The following is a 26,229-nucleotide window of genomic DNA, read 5'->3' on the forward strand; positions in this document are numbered from 1 at the left end:
GCACCCTGGCACGTAAAGGAATTGATGGGACACTAATTGTCCTCCTACTGTAACCTGCCGTTTCTGGAGGAAGGGAGCGATTAGTGGTTTTCCAGAGGCTCCAACTATGGAGATATTTTTCGACGTAGGTATAGTGATGGCTGTGGTCATCACGGATCTTTGTGCCCCCGTGTCTAGCAATCCCTTAAATGTTTCAGCCCCAACTTTTATTTCCACCAGGGGGTCAATGGGAAGTGCTCCCCTGTCTAGTCATGCTTCACTATCTTCGCCGGAAGTTTCGCCTACGGTCATCTGCCATCCTGTTTCCTTAAGTTTGGACGGAGTATCTCCTTCCTGCTTTGCTTGCAGGGACTCCGGACACTCAGGTTTCCAATGTCCTTCTTGTTTACAATATGCACATTGATTGGTTCCCAATGGCATTCTTCCGCCTCTAAACGATCCTCCTCTATTAGCTCGTCCTCTTGGCGGCCCTCTAGAGGGCGATCTGCCCCTTCCTCGGGGTCCGGGATACCCGTGATATTGCTTGGACGGGTTCCCGAAATTAGTTTCTTCCAACGCTGCGGCTAACAAACTGACACTTTCTCTTAACTTTCTAGTTTCTTTCTTTTCCTTCCTGTCTCCATCTGGTTCTCGGTTTACATAGACTTTATCAGCCATGGCTTTTAATTGGCTAATATTCATTCCCTCGAACCCTTCCTGTTTTTGCAACTTCCGGCGAATGTCTGGGTAGGACTGCCCAACGAAGCTCATCACTATAATGGGTTGATACTTGGAGTCCTCTGGATCAAATGGGCTGTATTGGCGATATGTATCCATTAATCGCTCCAAAAAGTTTCCAGGGGACTCGTCTTTCTTCTGCAGCACGTCTTGGATTTTACCCATGTTTACAATTTTCTGCTTTCCTTTCCTTAAAGCTTCAAGAAACGCGGTCTGATAGGCGGTGATTCGCTCCCGCCCTGCCGCGGTCTGGAAATCCCAGTTGGGATCTGCAGTCGGGGCTAAGTCTCTCACTACGTCTTCGGGACGTCCATCTGACCCGGCTCCTAATCGGGCTGCCTCTTCCATGTTTAATTGTATTTGTCGGCGTTCTTCAGTGGTAAAAAGAATGGAGGCTAGATGCCGAACGTCAGCCCAGTTGGGGTTGTGGGCTGCAAAAATGCCCCGTAAAAAGTCTATCATCTGTTCTGGCTTTTCAGCGTATGATGGCCCAAGCTGTTTCCAATTGAAAAGATCGCTGGATGTAAAAGGTATGTAAGTAAATAATTTTATCGTTTGCGTAGTGCGATGTTCGTTTTCTTCAGTCGGGACTACAGGAACTACAGTTGATGTTTCTCTAATTGGTAATTGCAAACTTGCTGCGGCTTGGGTTTTACTGCGAGTTCCGTCGGCCACGGACGGCTCTCTGCCGCTTTCTACCTTCGCGGTTGCCGCTTCAGGTGGTTCTTCATGAGCCGGTGCGATTCTAGGATCAGCTTGCGCATTGAAGGGGGCTTGAGGGTTTGGTGGCGTAGGATATGTGAGGGGACAACTAGGGGCATATGGTGGCGGCAAGATATTTTCAGCGTCGGGCAGTGCTGCGGACGGCAGGGGTTTAATTTTTTTTTCTGGAGTCCGTGAACTCCCTTGCACTACAAATATGGCCGCCGCAGATGACGCATGCTCTTTAGGTTCCAATATGGCCGCCTTTCCCCTTCTCTTCCGGATTGAGGACTTCCGGTCCTCCATCTTGCGTACTTGAGTTATCATTACAAGGGCGGCTCCCTCTACTAGCTTTTTTGCCCACTTCGGAGGATTTTCAATAACTGCAATCCAAGCGGTTATGTACGGTATATCCTCAGGGCAGCCCGGATTCCCCTCTCGTATGACTATTTTCTGGACCCTTGTGGCCATTTGGAAATCGAAAGTTCCTACCGGAGGCCAATTTACACACAAACTGGGCCACCTATGGGTGCATCGTTGAATCATTCCGGGCTTTGTACATTTATGTCTATCGAACACTTCACTATAGTGTTCCGTCATGACTTTTAATGGAGTCGAGCCGCCCCCTCCCATCAGGATAGAATTCACAGACAAAGGAGGGAAGGGAAGACGGATAGGTAAGGGGTCCGTATCCGTCAGACACAAAAGGGTCACAATCGCCCCGACTAGGACGCGGTCAGCCCGGCCTAGAACTGCGAGGCCATTCACTCTCTTTCACACAACAAGAAACCTATTCCCACTATCATATGCTTCACTTGTACTTTTTCCTGTTCATGCGCGTGGTCTTCGGAACGGGGTTCCTACTAACACACTGCGTGGGGTGTGATCAAAGCCCCCTCGGTCCGCCGGGGATGGACCGGTTATTTCCTTAGCTAGCTATTCTTCACTTATTTCCATGTACCCATAATACTCGCCTGCAGGGGTCTTCCGATCGTCGTGAAAGCCTTCTTCCCGAATCATCAACCCAGAGGTCCCAGCAGAATTTCTGTGGAACGGTCCCCTCAGAAACCTGATCGCTGAACTCAGCGGTGGCCACTCACCAGGTATGTCTGGGGGACTGCTCCGCCACCAAACTACCGGACCTTCTGGAGAGCTAAAATAGCGTCTCCGGTACCTCCTGGCTGGCTCGCCAATGTAACCGTCTCTTTTTAGTCAGTAAGGAGGCCAGACAACTGATCCGTAAAGAAAAACTTTTATTGCCAGCAAGATGCAGCTAAGACAACGGCTTAGTACAACTGCATGCCACGCCCCCTTAGGAGCAAACCTTTATACACTTTACAGCTCTTATCTTTCACACATGCATTCTGGTTTTGCTGAACAAACAATTTACAAACTGCTGAATAAGCAATAGCTAGCGTGGTCTTCAGGAGGTGTAGCTTATCATCAGACTATTGTTTCGTCATTTAATTGACAGGTTAGACATTTGCAGCGGCGTTCGTATTAATACAATACAAATGATAATTCCAAAATGGAGTTACGTTTCACTAAATGTTAGTGCGTGAGTACGTCAGTACGTTACTACGTATTAGGTTCCGTTTGCGTTGCAAATGTTAGTGAATCAAGATGGTTGTGCGTTTCACTGCGGGGATGATGAGACGAGAAGCGTCTCCGCGGTGCAGTCTTCAAGGGTTCATGGAATCGAACTCCTTCAGTTCTACTGATTTTTTTCCAACGTAAAAGGTTTGTTGTTGACCATGGATTGTTAAAACCTTTCAAATATCTGAAAGTCTGTATCATATCACCCCTGCTCCTCCTCTCCTCCAGGGTGTACATATTTAGCTTCTTCAATCTCTCCTCATAAGTCATTTTATGAAGACCAGCCACCTTTTTGATCACCCTTCTCTGGACCGCCTCCATCCTGTCTCTGTTCCTTTGGAGATACGGTCTCCAGAACTGAACACAGTACTCCAGGTGAGGCCTCACCAAGGCCCTGTACAAGGGGATCATCACTTCCTTTCTCTTACTAGATATTCCTCTCTCTATGCAGCCCAGCATTCTTCTGGCTTTAGCTATCACCTTGTCACATTGTTTCGCTGACTTTAGATCAGACACTATCACCCCAAAGTCTTTCTCCTGCTCCATTCACATCAGCCCGTCACCCCCCACGAAATACAGTTCTTTCGGATTTCCACACCCCATATGCATGACTCTGCACTTCTTGGCATTGAATCTCAGCTGCCATATCTTCAACCACTCCTCCAGCTTCCTTTAATCCCGTCACATTCAAGGAAGCTGGAGGAGTGGTCGAAGTCGAAGATATGGCAGCTGAGATTCAATGCCAAGAAGTGCAGAGTCATGCATATGGGATGTGGAAATCCGAAAGAACTGTATTTGATGTGGGGGTGAAGGGCTGATGTGCACTACACCCAACTACACCGGCTGTTAAGATTTGGATACATTCCTGGAGAAGAAGTCCATAAACTGCTATTAATCAATAGGGAAAACCCACTGCTTGTTGCCGGCATTTAGTAGCATGGGATCTATTTAATGTTTGGGTACTTGCCAGGTCCTTGAGTCTTGGATTGGCCACTGTTGGAGACAGGATACTGGGCTTGATGGAACCTTGGTCTGACCCAGTATGATGTATCTTATGTTCTTATGAGAACTACAGGAGAGGTAGGAGAACTGGAACTATATCTTGAGTATCACGGAGGAGAGACTATATATACCAACCATATGATAGAGAAATTAACCACTTGCCCTAAACCATTGGAAAGGGAAAACTGATAAATTCAATTGGAATTGGCTTTGTTAACTAAACTAATTTAATGTAAGCCAGAGTCAGAAATGAATTTAGAAAGGAAAATTATGTTCTTACCTGATAATTTTCGTTCCTGTAGTACCAAGGATCAGTCCAGACTGCTGGGTTATGCCTCCCGTCCAGCAGATGGAGTCAGAGAGAAACTGAAAAGGCACCACTCATATACCCTGGTGCGCCCCCTGCGATCCTTCAGTATAATCCATAACAAAGCAGTATGAATTTAGGAACAATGGCAAACTCTATGACTAGATCAAGATAAATATGAACATGTGGAAAACGAGGAAACCAGGCAAAAGCCATGAAACATAACCCTATGAAAAATAGAACAAGTGCTCGGAAAAAACAATGGAATCTGAAAAGGAAACACGACAGACGCGGGACTCTGCACTGACATGGGCGGGCGTCTGGACTGATCCTTGGTACTACAGGAACGAAAATTATCAGGTAAGAACATAATTTTCCTTTCCCTGTACGTACCAGGATCAGTCCAGACTGCTGGGAAGTACCCAAGCTGCCCTAAACGGGGTGGGATCCTGACAGTCCCGCACGAAGCACACCACTGCCAAACGAGTCTACCGGCGGAGCGCGGACGTCCAATCGGTAATGTCTAGCAAAAGTGTGCAATGACTTCCAAGTAGCCGCCCGGCAAATTTCCTGAGAGGAAATAAAACCACTCTCAGCCCAAGACGCCACTTGGGAACGCAGAGAATGAGCCTTAAGACCGTCCGGAACGGCGCGACCTTGAGAAATGTAAGTAGAAACAATCGCCTCCTTCAACCAGCGGGCTATAGTAGCCTTGGAAGCTTTATTGCCTTTCTTTGGACCATTCCACAAGACAAAAAGATGATCAGACAACCGAAAAGGGTTGGTAATGTCCAGGTACCGTAAGAGTGTCCTTCGAACATCCAACCTGCGAAGCTCCGGGTGCCAAGACACCTCAGCACCATCCACCGCAAAGGCCGGTAGGTCCACAGTCTGGTTGACGTGAAAGGCGGAAACTACCTTAGGCAAAAAGGAAGGAACGGTACGCAGAGAAACCCCCGAGTCAGAAATACGGAGAAAAGGTTCTCTACAGGATAACGCCTGAAGTTCAGAGATTCTGCGAGCAGAACAAATAGCGACGAGAAAAACTGTTTTGAGAGTGAGATCTTTGAGAGTAGCCCTTCGTAGCGGTTCAAACGGAGAAGTACATAGACCCCGGAGAACCAAATTTAAACTCCAAGAAGGACAGATAGGGCGTACCGGAGGTCGCAAATGTTTAACTCCTTTTAAAAATCGTGCAACGTCCGGGTGCATGGCAATGGAAAGTCCGTCAAGTTTACCGCGGTAACAGCCTAAGGCTGCCACCTGCACACGAAGAGAATTATAGGACAAACCTTTCTTTAGACCTTCTTGCAAAAAAGCCAGAATATGAGAGACCGTAGCCTGCCGTGACGACACTTTTAAACCCTGGCACCAAGAGTCAAAAACTTTCCATACCCTGACATAAGCAACCGAGGTAGAGGGCTTCCGAGCCTGTAGAAGAGTAGTAATGACCGACTCAGAATATCCCCTCTTTCTCAATTGCCGCCTCTCATAAGCCAAGCCGCTAGACAAAAGCAATCGGCCTGGTCGAAAAATACTGGACCCTGCCGTAGGAAACGAGGCAGATGACCGAGATGCAAGGGGCCATCCACCGCTAGGTTGATGAGGTCGGCGAACCATGGCCTCCTTGGCCACTCCGGAGCTACCAGAACGATGGGTCCTGCGTGGGATTCGATCCGACGCAATATTTTTCCCACCAATGGCCACGGTGGAAACACGTACAGAAGAACTTGCGCGGGCCAGGGAAGAACTAGCGCGTCCACGCCTTCCGACCCGTGTTCCCTTCTGCGACTGAAGAAGCGAACCGCCTTGGCATTCGAACGAGTCGCCATGAGGTCCAACCAGGGGGTCCCCCACCGGTGACAGATGAGTCTGAGTGCCTTGGGAGATAGTTCCTACTCTCCCGGATCTAATCGCTGCCGGCTGAGATAGTCTGCTTGAATGTTGTCGACTCCGGCGATGTGCGACGCAGCAATCCGAGACAGGTGCTCCTCTGCCCAATCCATCAGTTGGCTGGCTTCGGTTGCTACCGGAAGACTCCTTGTACCGCCTTGCCGATTTATATACGCCACCGTGGTTGCATTGTCGGACAAAACCCGAACCGCTCTGTTCCGAATCAAAGGCAGGAAGTGCTGTAACGCTAGGCGAACCGCCCTGGTTTCCAAACGATTGATAGACCACTTGGCCTGAGAAAGCGTCCAACGTCCCTGAGCGGATTGAGACTGACAGACTGCTCCCCACCCCGTCAGACTGGCATCGGTCGTGACAATGATCCATTGGGGGGGTTCCAAATCGATGCCTTGGAGCAAGTGGACCGGATCCAATCACCATTGCAGACTGGTCCTTGCTGGGTGTAGGAGTGGCAAAGATATCTGAAACTCCTCTGATTTGGGATCCCAATGCGACAGAAGCGCCCTCTGTAGCGGCCGCATATGCGCAAAAGACCACGGAACCAAATCCAGGGTGGACGCCATATAACCAAGAACCTGTAAATAATCCCATACCACTGGCAAGGGAAGGGCTAGGAGATGACGAACGTGCGCCTTCAGACGCTCCATCCTTGCCTGCGGCAGGAAAACTTTTCCCACTCTTGTATCGAACGAGGCGCCCAGAAATTCCAAACTCTGGGAGGGAATCAGTTGGCTCTTGGGATAATTGACTACCCAACCCAAGGAGTGTAGTCGGTGGAGTACTGTCTGAATTGCGACCTCGCAGAGACGACGCGATTTTGCCCGAATGAGCCAGTCGTCCAAATACGGGTGGACCAATACTCCGTCCCTCCGGAGGCTCGCTGCCACCACCACCATTACCTTGGTGAATACTCTCGGAGCGGTCGCCAGTCCGAACGGAAGGGCACAGAACTGGAAATGAGATCCCAGGACCATAAAGCGGAGAAATCGTTGATGGAACTCTTGTATTCCTATGTGCAAGTAAGCCTCTGTGAGATCTAAGGAAGCCAAATACTCTCCTTTGTGGACCGCAGCGATGACTGAGCGCAGGGTTTCCATCCGAAACCGCGGAATGCGCAATGCCTTGTTGACCCGCTTGAGATCTAGAATAGGGCGGAATGTGCCCTCCTTTTTGGGAACGATGAAATAGATGGAATAACGGCCTGTGCGTTGTTCGGCGGGCGGTACTGGCACTATGGCTCCCATCGCCTGCAACCGCTGCAGGGTTTGAGCAATCCGCTGTTGTTTTACCAGAGAACCGCTGGGAGAGATAAGGAACAAATCGCGCAGGGGCCGTGCAAAATCTAAGGCGTATCCGTGAGTTATAATGTCGAGGACCCATTGGTCGGTGGTAATTGCGGCCCATTCCTCCCGAAAGTAAGAGAGTCGTCCTCCGACCTCCGGGACGGAGGAATGGACCTGCGTCCCTTCATTGAGCCGCCTTAGAGGTGGCGAAGGTATGATACGCCCCTGCGCGGGCTGGCCTTCTACCACGAAAGGAAGGAGTCCATGCTTGGGAACGCGTAGACGGCTGTCTTGAAGCGTAAGAGGAACCCCTCCCCGATCGAAAACGGCGCTGCCCGCGAAATCGCCCGCGAAAGTTACCCGAAGTACGAAAAAATCTCGGCTTGTCCTCTGGCAGCTTGAACACCTTATTCTCCCCCAAAAATCGAATAAGGTCTTCTAACTCGGTGCCAAATAATAGTTTGCCCCGAAAAGGAAAGGAACCGAGTTGGGCCTTGGAGGAAGAGTCTGCTGCCCAGTGACGCAGCCAGAGTAACCGCCGTGCGGACACTGCTGAAGACATAGACCGTGTTGAAGTGCGGAGGAGATCATAGAAGGCATCCGCGGCGTAGGCCACCGCGGATTCTATGCGGTTTTCTTGCTCAGCTTCCCCCGGAGGCAGATCCTGAGATGTCAACATCTGTTGTACCCAGCGAAGGGTAGCCCTTTGTACCATACAACTGCAAACGGCCGCCCGTACTCCCAATGCTGAAACCTCAAAGATTCGCTTAAGCAACATCTCCAACTTCCGATCTTGAAGATCCTTAAGGGACGTACCCCCAGTTACGGGGATGGTGGTATGAATTGCCATGGCAGTGACCGCCGAATCCACCTTTGGTACCCTAAGGAGCTCCAAAGAATCAGCAGGGAGTGGGTAAAGCTTATCCATAGCGCGGCTGACTCAGAGTAGCCTCCGGATTATCCCATTCCTTGGATACAAGCTGAAACAGTTTATTGTGAAAAGGAAAAGCATGTGAGGGTGTGCAAGCCCGTCTAACTCAAAATCCCCTGGCTGGGAATTCATTTCAATCTGGGGTACCGGAATTCTTAATTCTTGAAGAACATGAATGATCAAGGGATCTAATTCTTCTTTATGAAATAACCGAAGAATGAGAGGATCGTCCCCTTCAACTGGGTCAGCTGGGTCCGTACCCCCCACCTCCGTACCAGAATCCGGAACGGGTGGGTCCGGTGAAATAGGGTCCGGAGCTATATGCCGTAAAGGTTTAGGAGGAGGAGGAGGAGGAGGGTCTGGATTTGGATCCCCTCCCAAGTTAGTAGAAATTTTGCCACATTTATCTGGGGCAGGAGCACCCTGCTCCCATTCAGCTTCGGCCTCCATATAGGCCTTATGGAGCAAAAGAACAAATTGTGAGGTAAATGGATGAGGTCTTTTTAAAGAACCTCCCTTGGCTCCCACAGGTGGCAAATCTAGAAGCCCCGATAAACCGCGGGGTCTGTGGGGGCTAAGGTCCGGTGGGGACAGCGGTGGGAGGTCCTCTCCCTCCTCCGACGAAACGGCATCGCAATCAGGCACTTCTAAAATGGCCGCCGAATTTTCCCTCATACCGGCAGCGAGGACTGCCGCGTTTTGCCCGACGCTGCCCGAGCCCCAAGTCGCGGTGAGGGAGAGCTCCCGGCCACGGCTGGCCCCCGCGAGGAGCCCTCACCCCCGGGAAGGCACCGGGAGCAAAGGCCCTCGCGGGAGAGCCAGCGGCCCGGCTCCCCACATGCAGTACAAACTGACCCTCTGGGCATTTTTTTTTTTTTTTAAGAAGAAAAAAATGGCGCGAAAAGGGGCCGGGTGACAAGCCACCCCTTCCAGAGACCACAGTGAGTAAGGCAGGCAGAGTAAAAATAAATTACCTCGTTTTTTTTTGTTTTTTTTTAAACGTGTATAGCGCTGCTACCGGCAGCTATGAAAAACCTCACAATTCAATTATACAATAGAGCCTGCAGAGGGTGTAGCATACCCATCTGACTAACTTCTCCGAGGAATTAAACTTCTCAGGAGGCGGAGAGGGAGAGTGACCGGCCCACCGATTAATTCTCCCCTCCTCTCACTGGGCAGGGCAGAGAGAAACTCCGGGAAAAGGCTGTAGGGCAGTACCCTGCCTTGCCTGCTACTGCTCCTATTAACAGTGTTAAACTAGGCCTGTAATTAAATTGATCCAGTCACAGGATTCCTCAGAAAATCAGTGTTAAACTAGGCCTGTAATTAAATTGATCCAGTCACAGGATTCCTCAGAAAATCGTAAGTCAAACCTGATAGGGAAAACCCCCTCCCAATTTACAGGAGATCAGGACCGCAGGTTATGCTCTCTCATCTGCTGGAGTCAGAGATATACTGAAGGATCGCAGGGGGCGCACCAGGGTATATGAGTGGTGCCTTTTCAGTTTCTCTCTGACTCCATCTGCTGGACGGGAGGCATAACCCAGCAGTCTGGACTGATCCTGGTACGTACAGGGAACTGAGAATGTAACATCAAATTATGGAAAATGAGAAATATAAAGAACTTTCAATTTCACTATTCATCAGTAAATATTATGCTGGAAACCATATCAGCTTCCAGCTTGATTATTGCTGCTGGTTACACCTAAGTGATCATCTGTGCTGTATACAAGAAATTTACAGTGTGATTTGAGTAAATGCAATGCACAGGGCCTAGAAGATTATTCTTCCCCCCACGCAAGGAATCATGGACCCTCAGGTGAATTAACAATATGAGAAGATTTAACTTTAAGAGACTGTGTTTGAGGTGTGGGTCCTGGGACCTTATCAGTGATTATCAGCTCAGGGAGTTTATAATCTGATAATCACTGATAAGGTCCCAACAAGTAGCCACACTGCCTGCCAGTTTCTGAAAGGTTAAGCTCACACATATAGACACCCCACACTCACAACAACAGAGAGAAAGACACCCAAACAGACATAGACAGACACAGAGACAGAAAACCTGGCATAGGCCACAACACACCAGTCAAATACAGACACACATATTCCACACCCAGACACACAGGCCTAAAACCATATGGTAAAGACTGAAAATGTTCTAAAAACACTTAGGTACCATCCAAAATGTTTTAGGAGCTGAGAAAAACTCCATCTCATGCTGTCACAGTTCTCTGCACTCAGCCCACCACAGCAGAAGCAGCTACCTCTGCCTGGCCCATCAAAAGAAAAACAGGACAAAGCCATGGTTTGCTTACAATAATGTCACTGTGCTCTGGCAGATCCCTCCCTCCTGAGCTTTTCAGTACAACAGTGTAGCCATTTTTTTTTCCTGATTGGGTAGCCACTGTGCCCTCTTCTTCACTACTCTTCATGGCTCCACTGGGAATCCTCCCCCAGTTTGTTCAGCCCTGTGCTGATACCATTTACAACGCAGACTGATAAGCTGCAGACTTCTGTGGAAACCTGTGACTAATCTTCAGGTAGCTGCATATAAGACAATTGAGTTTCCTGAGGGACCTGATGCCAGAGATCAGCGGAAGGAATTGCTTCATTCGTTCTTGTAATTTCTGTTACAGCTTTCTCATGGTTGAGCTACGCCTGGCGCACTCCCACTCTTCACTTCTAGTCAGAGACCGCACTTATCAACCACATGATGTATCACTAATCCTTGAATGCATGAAACCTCGTTTGATTTCACCCAGGCCATTTCACTCTCAACATGGAGGGAGGGGGGGGGGGGCAGGCTTCTACTATGTTTCCAGACCAGTCATTCTCCTTTTTAGTAAAAATTAGAAAAAAAAAAGTTAGTGAAAAATATACTTAAAATGAAAAGTGATAAGGAAGAATATGCTTTTATCATTAGAAAGTAAAACTGCACAGCATCAGTCATCACAGTTTCAAGCTTTAATTCCTTGCATTGGTAGCCTACATTGAACTTCTGAAAGTTGCTGAGATCTAGTTTAAAAAAAAAATAGTGCATTGTATCTACTTTGCCAGTAAAGGGGAGTCCCAAGGTTGTTTTCTGTGCTTTCTTATTCTCTAACAAAAACAGATTACTTCACACAGAAAATGTTGATCGCACGTTTTTATCATTTGATTCTAAGACAGAGATAAAAACAGCAGTCACCCTGTATCAATCACCTAGAACAGGAATATAAGGGAGCTTTGTGGAGTGGACTGTACATGCGTGTGATGTTATATAATATTTTGTTATGCAAATATTAAAAATGAAAGCATTCGTCTAGAACTGATATTACTTATTGTGCAGACATCAAAGAAGCAATGTTAAAGGCTATCATAACACCCGTAAGTGCGGAGCTGATTAGGTACTCACACTCATAAACCGGGTCATGTATAATCATCGGTCTCTGGTTACTTTTTTTGGTATTTTTTATGCAAATAAAATAGATTGAATTACTTTCCTCAAACGCTTGGAACTTTCATTTCTGGGATTTTCAGCAGTCAGAAATATACAAAAAAAACCCAAGGGATATTAAAAGACACTGATTTTAATCATGGGTTCACAGGCATCCACAGAAAAGCTGAAGATTTAGCAACATCACAATAAACAATCTTCTTTAATCTATGTACGGCTGGCTTCCCCTTATTTAACAGAACTTCCCAAAAGTACTTCTCGACTCTTCACTCCCATAGACTCCTCACATTTTCCAAAAGCCTCTTCTACTATCCTGGGATTTTGAACAGAAGGACACAGATGGAAGTAACTTCCGAGCCCTTCCTCTTCCCCTGTTTATCTCTATTTAGTTTTAGATCCATTCATAAAAATAAATTGTTGCCATTAGCACCAGCTGAGATTTAGATCAGTGGTCCTCAACCTGCTCCTTTTTGATCTTCTGACCAGTCCAGTTTTAGGATATAATTTATGTTACATCCATGGATAGGGCATAGGTTTCTAACTTCTCTTTTATATGGATCTCAGCAAAGTGGACTAAAAGCCTGAAGAAACCACTCCAAAAAATTTAAATCCTCCCACCCAGGGTAAACTCTAGGGCAAACGGTGCCCCTTCCCCAGACATTCTCTTCCCCCTTCACCCCCACCTTCCCCTTCAGGCCTTCTCCTCTTTTCACTCTTCCTCCAGATATTTTCTCTTTCTTCTCCCCCTCCCTTCTTTCCTCTCTCCTTCCATGCATTCTCATTCATTCTCTCCCCTCTCATCCTCCCTCCCGACATCTTCCCCTCTTTCCAGGCATTCTCTCCCCCTTTAACTTCTCCCAGGTATTCTTTCCCCTTTCTCTTATCCCCACCCTACCACTGTCCCATCTATGACTATTTTCTTTCACAGTGTTTACATACTGTGACACCCAGATCTCTTTCCTGGGTGACAGAACCTAATATGGAATCTAACATTGTATATCCACAGCATGGGTTATTTTTCCCTACCTTGCACTTGTCCGCATTATATTTTGTCTGCCATATGGACGCCCAATCTTCCAATCTCACAAGGTCCTCCTGCAATTTATCACAATAAGCTTGTGATTTAACTACTCTGAAAGATTTTGTATCATCTGCAAATTTGATCCCTTTCCAGATCATTTATAAATATATTAAAAAGTACCAGTTCAAGTACAGATCCCTGAGGCACTCCACTATTTAGTATTTTCCTCTGTGAAAATAAACCATTTAATCCTACTCTCTGTTTCCTTTCTTTTAAACAATTTGTAATCCATGAAAGAACATTACCTCCTATCCCCTGACTTTTTAGTTTTCTTAGAAACCTCTCATGAAGGACTTTGTCAAACGCCTTCTGAAAATCCAAATGCAACTCATCTACGGGTTCAACGTTATCCATATGTTTATTCACCCTTTCAAAAATATGTAGCAGATTTGTGAGGCAAGATTGCATTTGGGTAAATCCATGTCTGTGTCACATTAAACCATGTCTGTCTATATGCTCTGTAATTTTATTCTTTGCAATAGTTACCATGATTTTTCCTGGCACTGAAGTCAGGAGCACTGGTCTATAGTTCCCAGATCACCTCTGGATCCCTTTCTAAACACTGAGGTTACATTGGCCACCTTCCACTCTTCAGGTTCAATGGAAGATTTTAATGATAGCTTAAAAATTACTTATAATAGGTCTGAAATTTCATTTTTTTTAGTTCTTTCAGAATCCTGGGTGATTTGCTACTCTTCAGTTTGTCAATCTGGCCTACTCTTCCAGGGTCACTGTGATTTGGTTCAGTTCATCTGAATCGTCACCCATGAAAACTGTCTTGGAACCGGCATCTCCCCAATATCCTTATCAGTAAACACTGAAGCAAAGAATTCATTTAGTCTTTCTGCAATGGCCTTATCTTCTCTAAATGCCTCTTTAACCCCTCGATCATCTGTCCAACTCACTCCCTTGCAGACTTCTTCCTTCAGATATATTTTAAAAAGTTATTATGAGTTTTTGCCTCTATGACCAACTTCTATTCAGATTCTCTTTTAGCTTGTCTTATCAATGTTTTACATTTAACTTGCCTATGTTTATGCTTTTTCCTATTTTCTTCTGTTGGATCCTTCTTCCAATTTTTGAAGAAAGATGTTTTGGCTAAAATAGCCTCTTTCACCTCACCTTTTAACCATGCCGGTAATCGTTTTACCTTCCTTCCACCTTTCTTAATGTTTGGAATGCATTGGGGCTGCGCTTCTAGGATGATATTTTTTTTAACAATTTCCACACCTATTGTTCACTCTAAACCTTTGCAGCTGCACCTTTCAGTTTTTTTCTATTTTTCTCATTTTATCAAAGTTTCCCTTTTGAAAGTTTAGTGCTAGAGCCATGGATTTGCTTACTATCCCCCTTCCTGGCATTAATTCAAATTTGATCATATTATGATCACTATTGCCATGCGGCACCACCACTGTTACCTCTCTCATCAAATCCTGTTCTCTACTAAGAATTAAATCTAAAATTGCTCCCTCTCTCATCGGTTCCTGAACCATAAAGCTGTCTTTTATTCCATTCAGGAACTTTATCTCTCTAGCGTGTACCGATGATACATTCACCCAGACAATACTTGGGTAATTGAAATTTTACATTATTACTGCACTACCAATTTGGTTAGCTTCCCTAATTTCTCTTAGCATTTCATCGTCCGTCTTATCATTTTGGCCAGGTGGACAGAAGTATCTATTACTATACTCTTTCCCAACACACATGGGATTTCTACCCATAAAGATTATGTTGCACATTTAGTCTCTTGCAGAATCTTTATTCTGTTGGACAGAAAGCGCCACCCCTCCTATAATTTATACCCTGGTATAGCACTATTCCATTGATTATCCTCCTTCCGCCATGTCTCTGAGATGTCAATGGTGGGCCGGATTTTAAAAGGGATACGCACGTAACCGGGTCTATGTGCGCCGGGCCTATTTTAAAAAGGCCCGGTGATGCGTGTAAAGCACTGGGATGCGTGTAATTCCCCGGGGCTTGCAAAAAGGGGCGGTGAGGGGGCGGGGCATGGGCGGGAAGGGGCGGTCCAGGGGGCGGGGTCAGGTTTCCGGCACAGCGACCATATTTGCCGCTGTGCCGGGGATCGCATGCCGGCAGTTGGCCGGCGCGTGCACCTTCATCCCCAGGGCTGAAGTAAGTTTAGTAATAAAAGAAAGAAAAAAAATAAGGTAGGGGGAAAGGGCAGGGGAGGTAGGGGAAGGGAAGGGAAGGTGGAGTGGGGGTAGGGATGTTCCCTCCGAGGCCTGCACGCGCATGTTATAAAATTGGCCATACATGTGTGTGCACCGGGTAGTGCGCACATGTACGCCGCGTATGCTCCTTTTAAAATCTACCCCAAGTTCACTGCTACCCCATTCACTGCTATACATTCTAACTCTCCTATCTTACTGACTTCTGCCAATAGCATAAAGACATTTCAAAGAGTTTTTTGTTTGTCATAACAACCTGCTTTTCAGTTGACAAGGATAATTTGGAATCTTTTAACTTAGGCAATTATTTACTTATAGGCACATGGATTACTTTTGCTTTTAATGGAACCTCTCTTTTGGGATGCCCTAATTCTTCTGCTTCATTAGTATCCTACGAAGACATCACCCTCTGAACCATGCACTGCTGAGTGACTCTAGGCGTTCCCCTTTGTTCTAGTTAAAAAGCTGCTCTATTACCTTTTTAAAGGTTAGCACCAGCAGCCTGGTACCACCCTGGTTAAAGTGGCACCCATCCGTTTGGGAAAAGACTCCCCCTGCCCCAGAAGGTTCCACAATTCCTTACAAAACTGAATCCATTTTCTTTGCACCATCGTCTCTTCCACACATTGAGATTCCAGAGCTCTGCCTGCCTTTGGGGACCTGAGCATTTCAGAGAATGCTACCCTGAAGGTTCTGGATTTCAGCTCTCTACCTAAAAGCATAAATTTAGCTTCCAGAACCTCCTTCCCACATTTTCTTGTCAGTGGTGCGCACATGTACCACACAGCTGACTCCTCCCCAGCACTCTCTAAAATCCTATCTAGGTGATGTGGGATGTCTGTCACCTTTGCACTTGGCAAGCAAGTTACCAGATCTTCCTCGTGTCCACCAGCCACCCAGCTCTACATTCCTAATAATGTAATCACCAACTATGACGGCAACCTCACCCTTCCCTCCTGGGCAGTAGCCCTGGGAGACACATCCTTAGTATGAGGACAATGCATCAGCTTGAAAGCAGGTCCTTGCTACAGGATCACTTTCTGCTGCACAGGATAATGCTCTCTGACCAGGAGACCTTCCTCCTCCAAGACAGCACCGGAGCTACCAGAATGGACTTGGCTAGTATGACCCTGAAGGTCTCATCTATATACCTCACTGTCTGCTTCAGTTCCTCCAGATCTGCCACTTTAGCATCATACTCATTCTCTGAGATCCAGGAGCTATTTGCACAGGGTGCATACATACAACCTCTCACCAGTGGGTAAAAAAGGGGGGCCTAAAATTAACTAAGTTTAGCTTGCTGAGTAGGAATGTATAAATAAGAGTCTTTTAAATGTATTGGTATATTCAGTATTAATCTGGTAGTGACCTGCAACAGGATAATTAAACTCTTGATAAGGGCTGGGGCAGTCTTGTGTTTGAGATAAAAGGATTATTGATGTTTAATGTGAAAGTGTCTCTTGCCTATAAATCAAAGGATGAGTTAGGGGTTGGTTGGAGAGAGGTGGGAAGGAAGGAAAGACAACACACTCAAACTCTAAGGGGTAGATTTTAAGAGGCGCGCGAACAGCCTACTTTTGCTTGCGCATCAGACTCAAGCAAAAGTACGCTGGATTTTAGTAGATACGCGCGGAGGCGCGCGTATCCACTAAAATCCTGGATCGGCGCGCGCAAGGCTATCGATTTTGTATAGCCTGCGCGCGCCGAGCCGCGCTGCCTCCCCCCGTTCCCTCCAAGGCCGCTCCGAAATCGGAGCGGCCTCGGAGGGAACTTTCCTTTGCCCTCCCCTCACCTTACCCTCCCTTCCCCTACCTAACCCACCCACCCGGCCCTGTCTACACCCCCCCGTTACCTTTGTCGGGGGATTTACGCCTCCCGGAGGGAGACGTAAATCCCCGCGCGCCAGCGGGCCTGCTGCGCGCAGGGCCGCGACCTGGGGGCGGGTATGGAGGGCGCGGCCACACCCCCGGGCCGTGGCCACGCCCCGTACCCGCCCCCAAAACGCTGCCGACACGCCCCCGCAACGCCGCGCGCTCCGGCCCCGCCCCCCGACACGCCCCCCTCCGAGAACCCCGGGACGTACGCGAGTCCCGGGGCTCTGCGCGCGCCGGGAGGCCTATGTAAAATAGGCTTCCCGGCGCGCAGGGCCCTGCTCGCGTAAATCCGCCCGGTTTTGGGCGGATTTACGCGAGCAGGGCTCTGAAAATCCGCCCCTAAGCTATTACCTACTGTTTGGCTTGCTTTTTATATCAAACACACAAACTCTAAGCTATTTCCTACCTTTTGAACTTGATTTTTATAACAAACACTAAAGAATATACCCCAATAGGTTACCTCCCACAAAACTTTTTAAGTTCTAAAATTTCCCAGAGCAATACTTACTGATCTTCCTCAGCCACCAGCAAGATGATCTTCTTCTCTGTGTTCCCTCTTTGTCTTTCACCTACTCCCACATTTCCACTCTGTTTTCACCCTTCCCCATCCTTCATCTACTTTCTTTTGCCTCTCATCCCTTCCCTAACTCAAGCTCCTTCCCTACCACCTCTCCCTTGGCTTCAATCCCTTTTTTCTGCCAACTCTGGTAATGTTTCTTTTTTTATCTTCAATTTCCTCTCTAGCTCCATGTCCTGTCTCTCTCTGCTCCCTCTTACTCCTGAGATTCAGTTTGCATCAATTCCAATCCCCTGTACTCTCTCAGTCTTCCCTCCACCCACAATGAGGCCTGATCTTCCTCTCTGTTCCACAAATCCCAGTGCTGACCCCTCTCTAGTTCTTACTTCCTCTATCTATGGTCTTCTCTCTCCCTTCCTGAATACTTTAACCTGGATCCTCCTCGCTCCCTTTGAATGGCAATTTTCTGTGAGGAAATAGTGATATACATGAAGAAATTAGGGACTTTATTAAGGCAGAGAATAGCTATCTGTTGAGGAAAGCAGATACAAAAATGAATGGCCTTGGACTGTCCTGGTGTCTCAGATGGTAAGTGCTGTGTACTGCCATGTGGATGGGCTCTGATTCAATCTTTAGCTTGGGACTTCCACTTAGACAGGGCTGGGGATGCTGTTGTGGTGTTCACAATCTCTGGGGGAAGGGAATCATGGTCATAACTCAACTCCTAGTGGCCAAATTCAGGGCCCATGACTGCAGGATTCTGGAAGAAGCCCTAATGCATAGTGCATAGTTCCAGGCCCAAGGCTATCACTGTAATGACTGCACTAAATATAAGTTGGGAAGGGATACAAACAAGTGGAAAAATTCCTTGGATAGTTGCAAATGAAGATTCATGGTGCTAGACCCAGGACTGGTTCTGATTGAGCTGGAAATATAAAAAAGCAGGTGGAAACTGCCAGATCAAAAGAAGAAATGAATCGTTTCAAAAGATTTGAATTGGGCATCTATCCCATGTCTTATTTTTGCCTTGGGAAAAACATCATATATGGAGAATATGAACGCTAAGGGGCACATTTTCAAAGGCTACGCGCGTAAACCGAGAAAATCTGCCCCTGCGCGCACCGAGCCTATTTTGCATAGGATCGGCGGCGCGCGCAAGCCCCAGGATGTGCGTATGTCCCAGGGCTTCAAAAAAGGGGCGTTCTGGGGCGGGACCGAGGCCTCCAGAACAGCCGCCATGCCGGGAGATGGCACCTCGGCAGCCAGCCGGCGCGCGCAAGTTACGCCCAGAGGCAGGCGTAACTTCAACGATAATGGTAGGGGTTTTTTTTTAGATAGGGCTGGGGGGCGGGTTAGATAGGGGAAGGGAGGGGAAGGCAGAAGGAAAATTCCCTCCGAGGCCGCTCCGATTTCTGCGAGGCTCGGCGCACGCAAGTTGCACAATTGTGCACCCCCTTGTGTGTGCCAACCCTGGATTTTATAACATGCGCGCGGCAGTGCGTGCATGTTATAATATCGGGCGTAGATTTGTTCTCGCCGGGTTGCCCCTTAGATCTGCCCCCTTGGAGATTAATATTCACTGGTACGATGAGTGGGAAGTTAGCTGGATAAAGTTAATACTAGTCAGGATATTCTCCTGCTGAATGTACTTGGCTAAAATTCCCTGGATAAAGTTATCTGGGTTACTTTACCACAGGGGTCGGGAACCTTTTTGGCTAAGAGAGCCATGAACGCCACATATTTTAAAATGTAATTCTGTGAGAGCCATACTAACTACAACCCCCTACTCTCCTCACGCCCCCAAGACCTGCCAAATTAATTTACTACAACCCCCCATCCTCCTAAACCCCCCCCCCCCCCAAGACCTGCCAAAAATCCCTGGTGATCCAGCGGGTGTCCAGGGCTCGCAGACAAATCTTTAATTAAAAAAGTAAAAATCTAACAAAAACCCCCACCCTCCTGACACCCCCCAAGACCTCCAAAATTAATTTACTACAACCCCCCACCCTCCTGACGCCCCCCAAGACCTCCAAAATTAATTTACTACAACCCCCACCCTCCTGACCCCCCCAAGACCTGCCAAAAGTCCCTGGTGGTCCAGCGGGGGTCCGGGAGCGATCTCCTGGACTTGGGCTGTCGGCTGCCAGTAGTCAAAATGGCGCCGACGGCCCTTTACCCTCACTAGGTCACTGGGTTCGACCAATGGCGGCGGTAGCCCCTGTGACATAGTAAGGGCAAAGGGCCGTCAACGCCATTTTGATTACTGGCAGCCGACGGCCCTTTGCCCTTACTATGTCACAGGGGCTACCGCCGCCATTGGTCGACCCCAGTGACATAGTGAGGGCAAAGGGCCGTCGGCGCCATTTTGACTACTGGCAGCCGACAGCCCAAGTCCAGGAGATCGCTCCCGGACCGCTCCCGGACCCCCACTGGACCACCAGGGACTTTTGGCAGGTCTTGGGGGGGGGGTCAGGAGGGTGGGGGTTGTAGTAAATTAATTTTGGAGGTCTTGGGGGGCATCAGGAGGGTGGGGGATTTTGTTAGATTTTTACTTTTTTATTAAAGATTTGTCTGCGAGCCAGATGCAGCCATCAAAAGAGCCATATCTGGCTGCCGAGCCATAGGTTCCTGACCCCTGCTTTACCACTTGATAAAACCCTTACTATGCCAAACAGGTGCCAATCCCCCCCATCCCCAACCTTAAAAAAAAAAAAAGACGTTGGCCAAATCCTCACCTCCCGAGTCTCCAAAACTGATCCACTTGGCTGAATTCTGATAGAACTGAGTGACTTTCACCTTTTCATCTGAGTTTTAGGCAGGCAATGACTTACCCGGCTAAAGCTTAGCCATTCAGCAGGGCGGGATATGTAAAACTCAGGCTTTGTCTGCTATAGTCCCGAATCTAGCCAGACAAATATCAGCCTCTTAGAGGACAGTTTTCAAAACCCTTTACCCAGGTAAATAGTGACTTACCTGGTTAAAACTGGCTGCACTCCATTGTTGTGCTAAAACATACATGCAAAGTTAGGCAAGGGCGGTGCAAGAGTATTTGGCCCCCTAAGTGAACCTTAGAACATGCACCCCCCACCCCTCAACTTGCCTATTGATGGCAGCTCCAGCACAGCCCTCCCTTCTTTGGCAGTATTGGCTCCGGCACAGCCCCTCGCTAGGCCACACGCTGCTGGGCTTTTGCTGCTCTAGGTGAACTGCATAGTTTGCATCGATGGAAACACCGGCCCTGGTTGAGAATGAAGACCCATGACACTAGATCTCAGCCCTCATCCAAACTGAGCAGCAAACTCAAAAGAGCAGTAGGAAATTGCTGGGTCAAAAAAAAAAAAACCAACACAAAAGAAAGAAAGAAAGAAAATTGCTCCTTTCAGGCATCCCTAGACAAAAAAATAAGGGTCACTAGATATTAAAAAATACCCCAAAGATTAAAATAATTAATGCAGATACGTCTATCAGCTAAAGGAAGCAAAAACAATGTTCATGTGCCAGGCTATTACACCTTTGAAAGTGGGGAAATGCTATACACACGCAGTCCAGCATTAGTAAACCAGTCAAAAGTAGCTGAATATGTTTATTATCAGATATGCCCAGGGAATTTCCCACTAACTGTGAAAATCTGTGGACAATATTTGTACAGGGAGTCAGAATGTGGGCAGTTTTTCCGCTGGATGTTTTGGGTTTGGTTTTGCAGTTTGACGAAGCAGTGACATGCCAGTGATAGCGAGGTGCTGAACGAAGCACAGTGCCTGGGGCAGCCAGGAATGCATTTCCTTGCTCTTTGAAAGTGAGACCGCAGTGTTACACCAAACTACTGGGTCCCAAATATTTCCAGCAGGTAATCTCAGTTTTAAACTAGGGAATCTTGTAAATACAAAAAGATCTTCTATTTAAGAAAAAAAAAATATCAGGTAGAGGCTAGCTTGGTGGCTACCTGCTGCCATTTGGAAGACATGGACTTGGATTCCTGTGTCAGGACCCTGCTCCCTAGCCTGGTCTGGAGCCAGTGCTCACAACCTCAGGAGAGGAGGTTTTTAGCCCTCATTCTTCAACACCTACTGGCTGGCTTCAGCACCCACACGGACATGCTCTGAAGGGAGCTGAGATACAGGGGAGCTCAACAGTGACAGCTGAACTAAAGTGAGAGGGGGGTATAAACCAACCCCCTCCCAGGTAGTTGTGAACTCAAGCCCATAATGCTCTAACCCAACACTGAGGGGGGTTCCAAGATAGCTGGAGCAGGATAAAACTGCTGGATCAAAAAGAATTTTAACAAAAATGCAGAAGGACCTCCTTAGAGACAGAGGGGTAGATTTTTTTAAAAAGCGCGATCGCATACTTTTATTCGCGCAGCAGGCGCAAGCAAAAGATACGCGCATAGCCGCACGTATCTTATAAAATCCTGGATTGGCGCGCGCAAGGCTGCCGATTTTGGGCAGCCTGCGCGCCGCGCCGCGTAGCCTGCCTCCGTTCCCTCCGAGGCCGCTCCGAAATCCCCCTCCCCTCACCTTCCCCTCCCTAACCCACCCCCCGGCCCTATCTAAACCCCCCCCTTACCTTTGTCCCTAGATTTACGCCTGCGAGAAGCAGACGTAAATCTATGCGCGCCAGCGGACTGCTGGCGCGCCGTCATCCGACCCGGGGGCTGGTCCAGAGGCCTGGACCACGCCCCCGGGCCGGCGCCACGCCCCCGGTCCTACCCCTGAAACGCCGCTTCCCGCCCCCGAAACGCCGCGTCATCCGGTCCCGCCACCGACACGCCCCGACACGCTCCCTTCAAAAAACCCCGGGACCTAAACGCGTCCCGGGGCTCTGCGCGCGCCGGCGGCCTATGCAAAATAGGCGCACCGGCGCACAAGGGCCCTGCTTGTGTAAATCCGGGGGGATTTACGCGAGCAGGGCTTTTAAAATCTGCCCGAGAATCTGTCTGTGTGTAATAAAGAGCATTACAATGAATCCATGCTAAAACTCATTTTTTTTGTTTTTTTGTTTTTAAAGATTTTTATTGACTCAGTAGTAAACCACAACACAACAGTATCAAAAGAGAAGCAGAACATAGATGACATATATACTGCAGTAAAAGCGTAACATAAGAGCGAGACCCACTGGTCAGGTGTTTATAGATTTAATTCCCAAACCCTCCCCCCCTCCCCCCTCCCGACAACGAGGCATCATAATGAATAAAAACAATATCCTATGCACAGAAAGAAACAAAATGAACAGGCTGAAACATTTCTGTATGTTAATACAAGTAAAAGTCTCACAGGTAGGCTAATAAAATAATTCACAAAAGGCCTTCTCTGTCATGTGCTCCAATATAATCGCAACTATACTCAAGGGGTGTAATCATCCAGGCATTCAAAATTAACATTGTTGTACGGTCTCAAGCCACCGGCTAGGGGAGCCCCAGATCTTATGGAATGCACCCAAGTGATTTTGATGTACGGCAGTGAGCCTGCCCAGCTGATAATAGGTATGAAGTCTGGATTGTACTTGGGCTAAGCTAGGAAGGTAACTTTTGTTCCAGGACCTGGCCAGCTCTGAACGAGCAGCTATAAAGATCTGTTGTACGAGCCGTTGTTGCTCCTTATTCAGTTCTGATACAGGAAGGTTTAATAACACGTGCCATGGTTGCACGTTTAACGTGACTTGGAGAATAGTAGAGGCCCATGATATGACCACAGGCCAATAGTGATTTATTTTATTTTTTATTTTATTTATTTCGGATTTTTATATACCGGCATTCGAGATAGCAATCACATCATGCTGGTTCACATAGAACAGGGGTGCAAAGTAAAACATTAACTATAACAATGGTGCGGAAAAATGCAGTTACATTTAACAGGGAGACTAGAACTTGGCGAAGAAGGAAGAGAAAGGACAGATTATTAATTCAAAAAAGGCTAACGATAGTGGATGGAGTTGAGGGATGACGTTGAGTTGTTAAATCAATTGGAGTCCGGGAATGCTTGTAAGAATATCCAGGTCTTTAGTCTTTTTTTGAAGGTTGATAAGCATGGTTCCAGTCTGAGATTAGGGGGATGGAGTTCCATAATGTTGGACTGGCTGTAGAGAACGCCCGATCCCTTAGCATGCTGTGTCTGGTAGATTTGGACCGCGGTACCTGTAGTGTTCCCTTGTAAGCATCTCTTGTCGGTCTTGTCGATTTATGTAGTTGGAGAGGGATCTGTAGGTCAATGGGAGCCAGTAGATGGATGTTTTTGTATGTGGTAAGAATGGCCTTGTATATTATTCTAAAGTGGATAGGTAACCAGTGGAGGCTCTTTAGTATGGGGGTTATATGATCCCTTCTCCTGGTATTTGTCAGAATTCGAGCAGCTGCATTTTGCACCATCTGAAGCGGTTTGGTGTAAGAAGCAGGAAGGCCAAGTAGGATGGTGTTACAATAGTCTAATTTTGAGAATATGATTGCTTGCAGAATGGTTCTGAAGTCTTGGGCGTGGAAAAGAGGTCTAGTTCTTTTCAGCACTTGTAGTTGGTAGAAACAGTCTTTGGTGGTTTTGTTGATGGTGGCTTTGAAATTCAGGCGATTATCAATTAGGACTCCTAGGTCTCTCACTTGTGTGATTGTTGGTGTGGCTTGCTGAGTAGAGGCGATGGTGCTGTTCTCTGGGGCGATGAGCAGTAGTTCTGTTTTGCAAGAATTTAGTACCAGGTTTAGGCTGGTGAGAAGGAGTTTAATTTTTTGGAGGCATGTATCCCAGAAAGCCAGGGTTTTAGCGAAGGAATCCTTGATGGGGATCAGGACCTGGATATCATCCGCATAGAGGAAATGTTTGAGGTTGAGGTCGGTGAGAAGTTGGCATAATGGTAGAAGGTATAAGTTAAATAAAGTAGGCGACAGGGAAGACCCCTGTGGGACTCCAACTGATGAGGGGTGTTGTGAGGATTCTTTGTTCTGTATCTTGACCTTGTATCCTCTATTGCTGAGAAAGGATATGAACCAAGAGAGTGCTGTGCCTGATATCCCTATGGAGGCTAACTGGTTAATGAGAAGGGAATGATTAACGGTGTCAAAGGCTGACGAAAGGTCCAGTAGGATCAGAAGGAAGGCTTGTCCTTTATCAAGGCCCAGGATGAGGTAATCTGTCATGGAAATGAGGAGGGACTCCGTGCTTCATGTTTTGCGGAATCCGTATTGTGATGGGAATAGGAGATTATTTTCTTCAATATAGTTTGAGAGTCGGGTGTTCACCAGTTTCTCCATGATCTTGGCTATGAAGGGGAGGTTAGCGATCGGTCGGTAGTTGTTTGGGTCATTGGGATCCAGATTTGGTTTCTTGAGTAGTGGTTTGAGAGAGGCCAGTTTGAGGTCATCTGGGTAAGATCCTTGTTTTATTGAGCAATTTATGATGTCTGACAGGGATTTGGAGATGGAGTCAGGAATTGATAGAAGCAGTTTCGTGGGGATGTGATCCGATGGGTGAGAGGATGGTTTCATTTTCCGAAGAATGCCTTGGATCTCGATGGAGGAAGTGAGTTCCAGTTCTTCTAGGCGAGTATTGTTGAAGGAGGTCTGAGGTGGTGTTGATGGAGAGATGGTGTTAGGAGGGAGCTGAGTTAGTAGTTTGCTGATTTTGTTGCTAAAAAATAGTGCTAGTTCTTCCGCTTTAGATTCGGCTTGGTTGTGAGCAATTTCTGGAGGGTTTATTTGAGTAAGGTTGGAAACGTAGCTAAAGAGGGCTTTAGCGTCAAATACTAGGTCGTGAATCTTGGATGCGTAATAGTTCCTCTTGGATCTTAGAGTGTTGGATTTGTATTGATGAAGAGTTGATTTGTAGATAGATAGAGTGATGGTGCATGGGTTTTTACGCCATTTAGCCTCATTTTGTCTTAGCAGTAGTTTAAGTTTTCTTAGCTCTAGGGTAAACCATGGTTGTCTTTTGGAGGAATTTGGGTGAGGTTTTTTTGTTGTTAGAGGGCATAGCTTGTTGGCAATAGATTCCGTGATGTTGTTCCAAGATTGAAGAGCTGAGTTCGGCGTGGTGAAGTCTACTTGGGGGAGATGTGTAGATAAGTGATTGCTAAGATCTTCTGTGGAGCATGTTTTCCTGTAAGTGAAGCAGGGAGAGGGTATGCGAGATGTACTGATATCTTTTATTGAGAATGAAGTTGTTATGAGGGAATGATCTGACCAAGGGACCTTCGTGCAACTGGTGTGTTGAACAGTTTTGATTGCAGTGTTGACGAAGATGAGGTCTAACGTGTGGCCGGCTTTGTGTGTGGGTTTGTTAACTAGTTGAATGCTGTGAGTAAGGCTTCGCAGTTGGGTGATAGTATGGAGTTGTCGACGTGCAAGTTGAAATCTCCTAAGATTATAGCTGGGGCGTCCAGCTTGATGAGGGAGGTGGTTAGTTCGACCAGAGGAGATGGGTCTGTTTCCAGGACACCTGGAGGAGCGTAGACAAGTAAAATTTGGAGTTTGTCTGATGAGAAGAAGCCGATTTCGAGTTTAGAGTCAGAATTGTAGGAGTGCTGAGTGAATCTGAGGTCTTTTTTTGTAGCTAGGAGGATTCCTCCTCCTTTTTTTTTTTTCCCTTGGCGTGGGATGGAGAAGAAGTCGTATGTCACTGTGGGTAGTTGGTTAATTATTGCAGTGTCTGAAGGTTTGAGCCAGGTCTCAGTTATTGCGCATATATCCGGTTTC

Source organism: Rhinatrema bivittatum, chromosome 10, assembly GCF_901001135.1.
Source record: "Rhinatrema bivittatum chromosome 10, aRhiBiv1.1, whole genome shotgun sequence".
In the NCBI taxonomy this organism is placed as follows: Eukaryota; Metazoa; Chordata; class Amphibia; order Gymnophiona; family Rhinatrematidae; genus Rhinatrema; species Rhinatrema bivittatum.